The 9,908-nt window shown below is 31.8% G+C and overlaps 1 pseudogene; it reads left to right on the top strand.

Annotated features, from left to right (window-relative positions):
• On the top strand, positions 1 to 5,775 carry LOC146722639 (uncharacterized; annotated as a pseudogene).
• The last annotated feature ends 4,133 nt before the right edge of the window (positions 5,776 to 9,908 follow it).

The raw sequence follows: 9,908 nt of genomic DNA, 5'->3' as shown, positions 1-9,908 counted from the left end.
ATGAAGAAAGGCAAAGGAGGAAGTGAAAACGATAGAGGAAGGGAGGGGACCGGTGTATGCTGGTGCAAGGAGGAATGGAAGGAGATGAAGAGCAGAATGAACAGGATGGAAAGGATGATGGAGGAGTTACTAAGATGGGTGAAAAAGAAAGAGGATAAGGAGAGTGATAAGAAAAGAGACAAGGAGATCGAAGGAGAGGAGATAGAAGAGAAGAAAGAAGAGGAAGCACAGTGGGAGACGGAAAAGGAGAAAGAAGAGAGGAACAAAGGGGGACTGCAGGTGAGGGGAGAGAGAAGGAGAGAGCAAGGTAAGACAGAGGAGAGTGGAGAAGAGTGGTGGGAATTAGTGAAGGGTGAAGAGGACAAGGAACAGGGGAGAAGGAATGACCAGGGCAAGGGGGTAAGAAAGGAAAATGAAGAAGAAAGGGAAGACGGGAGGAAAGGTGGAGAAGACAGAAGGAAAGGAGACAAGAGGGAAGAAGGAGGAAGAAGGGAAAGCGAGTGGAGAGGAAGAGAGAAGAGAAGGAAAGGAGGAGGGCAAGGAGGTGGAAAGGAAAAAGAGGGCGGAAGAAGAAGAGAATGACAGGGGAAGCGAGGAGAAGGAAAAATGGAAAAGAGGAGAGGAAATGTGGAGAAAAGTGAAGGAAAGGGAAGGGAAAAGGAGTAAGAAGAGAGCGGAAAAAGAGAAAAGAGAGAGAATGGAAAGCAAAGCGGAGGAGATGGAGAGAAGATGAAGGAGGAGAAAAAATGTGGCATGGAGAGGGCTGGACGGAGAGGACCAGGATGAAAGGAGGCTGCTGATGGAGAGGATGACGGAGGTGGTATTAGATAGAAAGGTAGGAATAGTAGGGTCATGGGAGGTGAGGGGGGGACGATGGGAAGATGATTGTAATGGTGGAGATGGAAAAGGAAGAGGATAAAAAGGAACTGTTGGAGAATGGAAGGATGATTTGGAGGAAATGGGAGGTAGGAGTGGATGAAGATTTAACGAGGGAAAAAAGGAGGATTAGGTGGATAATGATGGATAAAGCAAAGAGAGAGAGGGTCAGAGGAAGAGATGCGATGGTATATGGGAAAAGGATGTGGATAAATGGAGAGGAATGGATATGGAATAAAGAGGAGCAAAGGTTAGAGAAAAAAAGGGAATAGGAAGAGAATAGAAAAAAGGGGAGCAGAGACAAGGGGGGTCGGGGAGGAAACGGAATAGTAGAAAAAGGAGGAAGCAGGGGAAAAGGGGCAGGAAGGAAGGGACCCAGATACATTGTAAGGTCGCAAAATGGCCAGGAGAGGAAAGAGGAGAGCACAATTGTATTATGAGGAAAGATGAGGGGGGAAGGGGAAAAGGGAGGACAGGAGTTGTGATTATTTGTTTAAGGTAAAGAGAGAGAAGCAGGACGGAGAGGGACCCGGAACAAGGAGGGAAACAGAGAAGCAGGGGAGGAACGGAGAGAGAAGGAGAGAACGGGAAGAGAGAGGACAGAAGGAGAAAGAGGAGAAGATGGCAAACAGCAGAAAGAAGGTAAGGAGAAGAAGGAGAAAGGAAGGAAGGAGAGTAGGAAGAGAGAGGAGAGGAGAGACTGATAATGTAATTATGTAACATATTGTATTATGACAATGTAACATATTGTAAAGAGAGAAGGAGGATGTAAGGGGTTTGGCGGTTCCTTGAAAACGCTCCGGCAACCTTTAGGGGAGTCCGGAATAAACATCCTATACGGCATCTTTCATTACAATTACATAATAAATACGTAATAATATTGCATTTACATTACATTTTATTATATATGAAATATAACGTGTTAAATATGCAATTAATGCAATATGTTTGATGTATTAAAGTGAAAATACATATGTAATACATAGCAGGTATATTGCGCATATACGTAACTATTTATGTATCAAACACGTAGTTGATAGATATTGGATAAGATTTAACCTATGAAAACCTTTAATAAACGGAAAGTCAAACACGTTTCTGTAATCGTAATCGCGGTGATCAGATGTTAAAATATTATAAATGTTGATTATATATGTGAAAAAGAATTTAGTAAGTCAAAGGTAAGTTTTTTATATTTTATTGTAATGATTAGAATTTCCATATGGTTGTACCTTGTGCAATATTAATGCGTATTTGATTATAATTGTTATTTTTCTAGGTTACATAATAAATAATTTTTTATATAATGGATAAACAATTAAGTAACCGTGATATTTCTTCGCGGCATAAGACGATTAGCACAAAAAGAAACGGAAATGAATTATTTCTTGCTAGAATTGTCAAGTAGTGGTGTGACTAATTTTGGACCATTGGGCGAATGCATAAAAAAATGTCGAATTGAAAATGATCAATCATCAGTTTCAACGATATCTTCTCCTAGTAATGATCAATTGCCAAACTTTAGTGACAATAATAATGAAGAATATTCGGATAACACAGAAGTAGTCACAGACAGAAAATTTTATTGATGCTAAAAAACGAGAAGAAATGCAACCTTTATCATTAGATTCTGACAATTCAAGTGACGGCGCAAGTGATAATATCAACATTGATGATAAAAGTATGGATAATGAATTGTTGTGCAATCTTCGAAATTGGTCTTTTGAATTTAAAATTAGACATAATGCAATTAATGCTCTTATGGAGATTTTGAGGCATGCTCCGCATTCACAATTTAAAATTTTACCAAAGAATGCAAGAGCGCTTCTAAAAACACCCAAGAAAACTACTGAAGTAGTTGCATTAGCAGGAGGATCGTATTACCACTTTGGTTTATCGAATACTTTGGAAGTATTCCTGCAGCAAAAGTATGTCTTTGAAAGTATCTGAAATTAATTTATTAATTAATATAGATGGTTTGCCAATATCCAGATCATCGCCAAGTAGTTTCTGGCCAATATTACTTTCAGATGAGATTTCAAACCAAGTGCATATAGTCGGGCTGTTTTATGGTAAAAAAAAATCAAACAATTCCAATGAATACTTACAACCATTTGTGGAAGAATTAATCACACACACATATGTTATACATAATTAAACGCTGCATTGTTCGTAGTAAAAAAAAATTATTTTTTATTTTTTTTTCCATTGTAACATGGTCTGCGTTTCGATATTCACTGTCGGTACTGAAAATCTATAGTGTACGTAACATAAACTATAGATTTTCAGTACTGACAGCGAAATAGGAATGCATCCATAATTGACAATATTCTGGTTTTAATTAATCAATATTTCGTTAATTGATTATCGACTTACGATTATTTAATTATTTCATCCGACTAATGTGCAATTTATGTTTATGCTGGTTATGATTGTCTGCATTACTCATCATCAAATAGCAGTAAAATAAAAGAAGGTGATATATAAACGTAATCAAAGAAGATTTGCATTTGTGACTATTCGACGATATTTGTTCATATTCATTCGCATTCGTGTCTGTACATTTGTCTCATCAATATTCAAGATTTTAAAAAGGTATATTAAAAATATGAATAATACATCTAAATAATTTCAAAATTGAATTAAAATTAACTAAACTGTATACGTGATATTGCATGTCACTATTTTTAATAAAACTAATTGTATATAATAAATTGTGATTAATTTTTGCAGGTTAATCGCAGGTTATGTGTTCTCTGTTTTGAACATTTTACACCGTATGGTTTCCAATATATTTCTAATACACTTATTAAATATGGCTGAATCGAGAGGCGAGCAATTTTCTTTCCAAAAAACAGAAAAAGAATCTTCCTTACAGGTAATATATAGAAATGCACATGACTGTAATATTATTTATTGTCAATAAATTAATTGATTATTATACATATTTTTTGTTGGTATAGTTTCCAGAAAACTTTTATATAGTTCAATTCCACGACGGCCTAGCACTAGTCCCTAATAACTGGTTGCAAGAATCTGTTAAAAAGCAACAGGTTTGCTTCTATCCAAATTACGATGCGAAAAAGAGGCTGAATAAGGCAATAAGAAATAAAAAAATACCGGATTTAAGAAATGTAAAAGCTGGCTGGGCAATGTATTGATGTTCTACGCTTTTTTGCTTCAGCAGGTATATTTATAATTATTTATTAAAACTCCTTTTTCCTTTTTTTTTTTGTTAAAAAATTAATTTTTTTCTTGGCAATATTAATACAATAAATAAAATTAAAATAATGTAAACAAGAGTCTATATTAATGATATATGTAATAAATGAAATTAAAAATTACTTTTTTTGACTTTATTGGATCGATTATTCATTGAATTGATATTGCGTAAAAATAAGAATTAATTCTATTTGAAAACTTAAATATTTTCTTTTAACATTAAGCTATCGACATATAATTTACACTACTCTTAATTGTCTATGTTTTGTATTTATAATTGTAAATATGTAATTGTCATTGTTACATTCAGATACTTTTGAACGAGGCCAAGAAAAGTTAAGGATGGCTGAAAATATATCGGACATAAATACTGAAGATGAAGAAAATGTGAAACAAACACGTCATGATAGAGCTACTGCAAAAAATTTTACGTCATAGAAGTGGATTCATTGTCTCCTTTACCAGACCCGAAGGAATTTTCTGAATCACAAAAATTGTTTTATTCGGAAAAGTCTGCACAGGTTTTAGCAACCTTTGAAAATCCAAGCATTGCACTCGAAAAAATCAAAATGATTCCAATTGAAAAGAAAAAACAGAGAATTATTGATCAACAAGAAACAGAAATGATCACTACACATAACAAGAAAGAGATAGAAAATAAAAATCAAGATTTTAACGATAAAGATGATGTTTATTCCATTGACAAAAAGTTAACAAATAAAAATAATGAAGATCAAACTCAAAAAGGTAAAAAGGATTAAATTTCTGGTAATGACTTAAATATATATATATATACAATATTTTAAAATATAAATTATGATATTATAATTTTTAGTGTTGAAAGAAATTTTAAAAAAAGTTAATCGCCTCCTGATTGAAGTAGCATACATTGATAGAAGACTCAATAGAATGGAAAATAAAATAACAAATCAAACCAAATAATATAAATGAAGAAGCTTTTACATTTAACGCTATTTCATCGATTAATGAGCTGCAACTTTTTGAAGAAAATTTAAAAAATGAAGAGTTTTTCGTGAAAATGGTAAATGTTTATTTTTACTTTTAATAAATATAACTATTAACAATACTGAATATTTATAATTTATATTATTTATAATTATTAAATAATTATGTATATGATTATATATAGTTTGATATATATATATATATATATATATATATATATATATACATATACTATATAGTGTTGTGTATATTTTTCATATTTACATATTTACAAATTTTGTTTTTTATTTTAATAATTTACATATTTTAAATTATTTTAAAGAGGTTTTTTGAGATTGAAAGGCGGAACAAATCTAAAAGATATAATCAAAAACATTTTCAAAGCATTAATAAAGGATGACATATTAATGTCATACAGTTGGCAAGGAGCTCGAGAAAAAAATGCATTTCGCAATTTTAAAACCGTTGATTTAATTACAGGTAAGACTTCATTAAGTATACGTTTGTTATAGTTGTTTTCTGAAATTAACAATTGCTATGATGATAATGTTTTTTATAGTATTATATGTACAGTATTATAAATTGATATACTTATATATATTTGTAGCTGTTGTTCGATTACACGATACCAATACAACCGAAGAAATACTTATAAAACTCATGAGTAATTGGATTGTTCAAGCTCCTACACGCGTTCGCAGAATTGCATGAGTAAATTTTATTATAATTTATTTTTATAAATATTAATATTTATTATAAGAATTAATTATTAATTAAGGGGATGCCGGAGCGTTGGCCGAACTTCGACGGGTTAGCGCCCTCATTTGAGTGGAACTAAAATTGTCGATAATTACCGACAATTTTATTTTTGCTATTATCGACAGTAATATATATATGTCAAAAAGCCATTTTAGTATGTTCAACATATTGAAATCAGACAACATAATATATTTTTACTGTCAAATCATCTCGCACACGCATCTAAGCGTGTCAATGACAATAAAATATACATATATAAATGTGTCTCTTTATGACATAGTTGAACACAATTTTAATATTGCTCTTTTATATATTTTGATGATATATGCATATTTTCATGTATTTTTCAAAGAAAATATACAATCTACTATATATATATATATATATATATATATATATATATATATATACAAGGTGGTTCAAAAGTCCGGCAACGGTCAATTATGTCCAAGAAATAGTGGTCTTATGAATAAAATATAAAAATTGCAGGGTTCAACCCGGGAAAAATTTTTTATATATAATTATATCTAAATAATTATATAATTATACATAATTATATGTGAAATATGTTTATTTTATATATAATTAAATTTATTTATATATAAATTATGAAGTTCATGTATAATCTCATGTCAAGTTATATATGAAACATTATATATATTTATATATGTGAATACTTATTTATAATATATACAATATATATATATATATATATATATATATAAATTTATATAAGTATATGTATATAAAAAGCTCTTTTATCTAATTATATATAGACATATTTCATATTTAATTTTGCAATTATATGTGTATAATTTTATATATTTCTATATAATTTTATATTGTTATATATAAAAATTGTTTCTAGGAAAAATAAGATATTTTATGGTGACCTTGACTTTGACGTAGGGGTCAAATTTAGAGGTCATTTCAAGATCAACTTTTATTAAACAAAACCCTCTATTTTTATTAGATATTCTTGTAGCTTATCTCGAGAATTTTCCAAAACACTAATAAAATATTTTTTTATGTACTTATTGAGTTATAAAGGTTTGAAGTGAACAATTCTTTTATAAAATTGACAATATCTTGTAAAACATTCAATTTTTTAAATACATTTATACTTTTTATGCACGGAATAATGAGACCAATCAATAGGTGCAAAGAAAACACAGTTGCAAAAGACGTATGTAATTTTCAAGAAGCAACTGCCCAGCAAACAACATTATAATTGCTATATAACACGTAATTAACGTGCATGTAACATGTAGCATACACGTTAGTTGTAATTTCCCACTTATGGATTCTATTATTTATTGTAATTATATCCTAGATAGGATATATAGTGACTTAGCGAAAGATTATCTTTCGGCATCCTACAATATCGATGCTATCTGGGATGTAATTACAATATATAAATAACATGTCATATTACAAATGTTACATCTATGAGTGAGAAATTACCGTATATGTTACATGTAACATGCACGTTATATAGTATTATATACTTGTAACATAGCAGTTATATTTTGTGTTTGCTGGGTGCATTTTCTTTACACCAAATTGGTCTCATTATTATGTGCATAAAAATAACAAGTATGATAACGTAAAACTGAATATTTTACAAAGATATAATTTTATGTCAAACAATTGCTTCGAATCTTTATAATTCAAAAAGTACTTCATGAAAAAATGTTTTATTATAATGCTTTGGAAAGCTGTCGAGATAAGCTACAAGAATATCTAATAAAAAATAAAGGATTTTAAAAAATTAAGTTGACTTATAAATGATCTCAAAATTTGACACCTAGGTAAAAGTCAACACCTTTAGTATTTTTTTCATAAGACCACTATTTTCGGAGATAATTGGCGATTGCCAGACTTTTGAATCACCATGTACATATTATATATATGTTTATGCATGGATATATGCATCTATATACATGTATATATATGTATATATTTCTTACATATATAAATGCATGCATAAATGCATACATATAAATACATATACACATACATGTATACACATACGTGTATGGTATAAGCATACGTGTATGGTACGTATATTGATATTACCTGTAATTTTTCTATAAATTACAATGTATGCAGTACGCACAATTCGCTTTTCTCCTCTTATCAATAATTGAGAAAATAGCAAATATATTCAAATAACCAGCTGTATATTTTTATATAATATAACAGAATATTATATAATATACAAAACATTTTTATGCATATATAGAATGAAATGGGCCCCTCCATCGCCCATTCCCGTGAGAACGCAACCATAATATATGTATTTTTTTCGTCTCTCCGATTTTTGCAAATAAGACATTTGTATTAGACACTTTTTTGCAACAATATTTATTAGAATTACACATTTCTAGTATAATGATAAATTTTTATTAGTTAGGAAAAAGCGACAGTTTATTTTCTGCTATAATTTTTAAGAAATGTTGTCTCATACGTTTAACATCAGCAGAATATGTCTCATTACAAGGATTTTCTCCTAAAGCTATAGTTGTAGCAAATGCGGCAGCAAAGATTCCACAATATATACCATCAGGTTGTGTTTGAACGTTTTCAAATATTATATTATTTTTATTTATTTGTGGATAACAACGATAAATGTAATTTTTTTCTTTAGCCTTCAATGTTTCGTATGTACAGCCAGATAGACTGTCGTACACTCGAAGCTTGGTGCCGTCAAAAGAAATACATCGCCAGTGATTACTGCAATTTCCTCCAATAATTTGTAAGTTTTTGTCGTTACAACTTGCTTCAATTATATGTGGATATAAAATATCTTTTTTTAATAACCAGAACGCACATGCAAATCGTTCTGGGAGAAAATATTTTAGAAGCAACTAACAGACGAATAAATCGTCTCTGATATAAAATATCTTTTTTTAATAACCAGAACGCACATGCAAATCGTTCTGGGAGAAAATATTTTTAAAGCAACTAGCAGACGAATGGATCGTCTTTGGCATGAAATATCTTTTTTTGTTACTACTGCAACTTTATAACTATTATTATTACTATTGTACATACATGCATACATACATACATATATACATTCATATATATATATATATATATATATATATATATATATATATATGAATGTATGTATGTATGTGTATATATACGCAGGATGTCCTGCAACGTGATATCCACAGTGAAACTTTGTATTCTTGAGATCATTCAAAAAATAAAGATGATTTTAAAATTTGCAAGATTTTCTTCATCTATAAATTTTTTGCGATATTCTAATGATACCCTCTTTATTCTTATATATATATATATATATATATACACACACGCGCGCGCGCGCGCGCACACACACACACACACCCCGGGGAAGAAGCCAAACTTCTACCGGGCGCGTCCCCAGGTGGCGGATAGGGGGATGTCCTAACCGGTCGTAAGATCGGCGGATAGGGGTGAAATAAAATAGCCCTTGTGGACCAAATTAGGCATCGGATCTGACCAAGGGTCACGTACGTAAGCGGACGTGGTGACACTGCTCGAAAGAGATGTGCTGTATAATCCATATAGCGCAGCGTGCGTGGTAACACCCGGCATCTACGTGCCGCGCCCACGGGAGCAAGAGGAAGCCGATGAAGGAAGAGCGTGCAGGGTCGGAGCGGATGTTTTTTCCCGCTTATGGCCACAAGCTCTTGCGGTCATGGGAGTAGCTGCAAGAGTGAACACCCCTCCACTTCCCGAGGCATCGCGTTCGGAGACGACCTTTTGTTCTGGAGTACTGGTTAACTTTATGGAAATATTTAATGAAAACAACAACAAAGAGACGGGTAAGGACGTCTTCATGGATGTCGAGCAAAGCACGAACAATGCCGTGCCAGACATAGGAGGCAGGAACGTTTCTGGCGCCCTCCACCGGGACAGAGTAAAATCTGTACCGACCAGTGGATGTCGCCAAACACCGATAGAGAAACTAGGTTCCAAAATCGAGAAGCTAGCAGATTACATCAAAGATCGTAACAATGTACACGGAGAAATAAAGAAGTTAGTCAGGTCTATTGACACAGCTTATCGCCTGGCGTTAAGAGACCTCA

This window comes from Nylanderia fulva, unplaced genomic scaffold (assembly GCF_048542155.1).
Source record: "Nylanderia fulva isolate GAGA-0341 unplaced genomic scaffold, ASM4854215v1 Scaffold293, whole genome shotgun sequence".
Taxonomy (NCBI): Eukaryota; Metazoa; Arthropoda; class Insecta; order Hymenoptera; family Formicidae; genus Nylanderia; species Nylanderia fulva.
The sequence above is the reverse complement of the archived record's forward strand: the minus strand, read 5'-3'. Positions and strand labels throughout refer to the sequence as shown.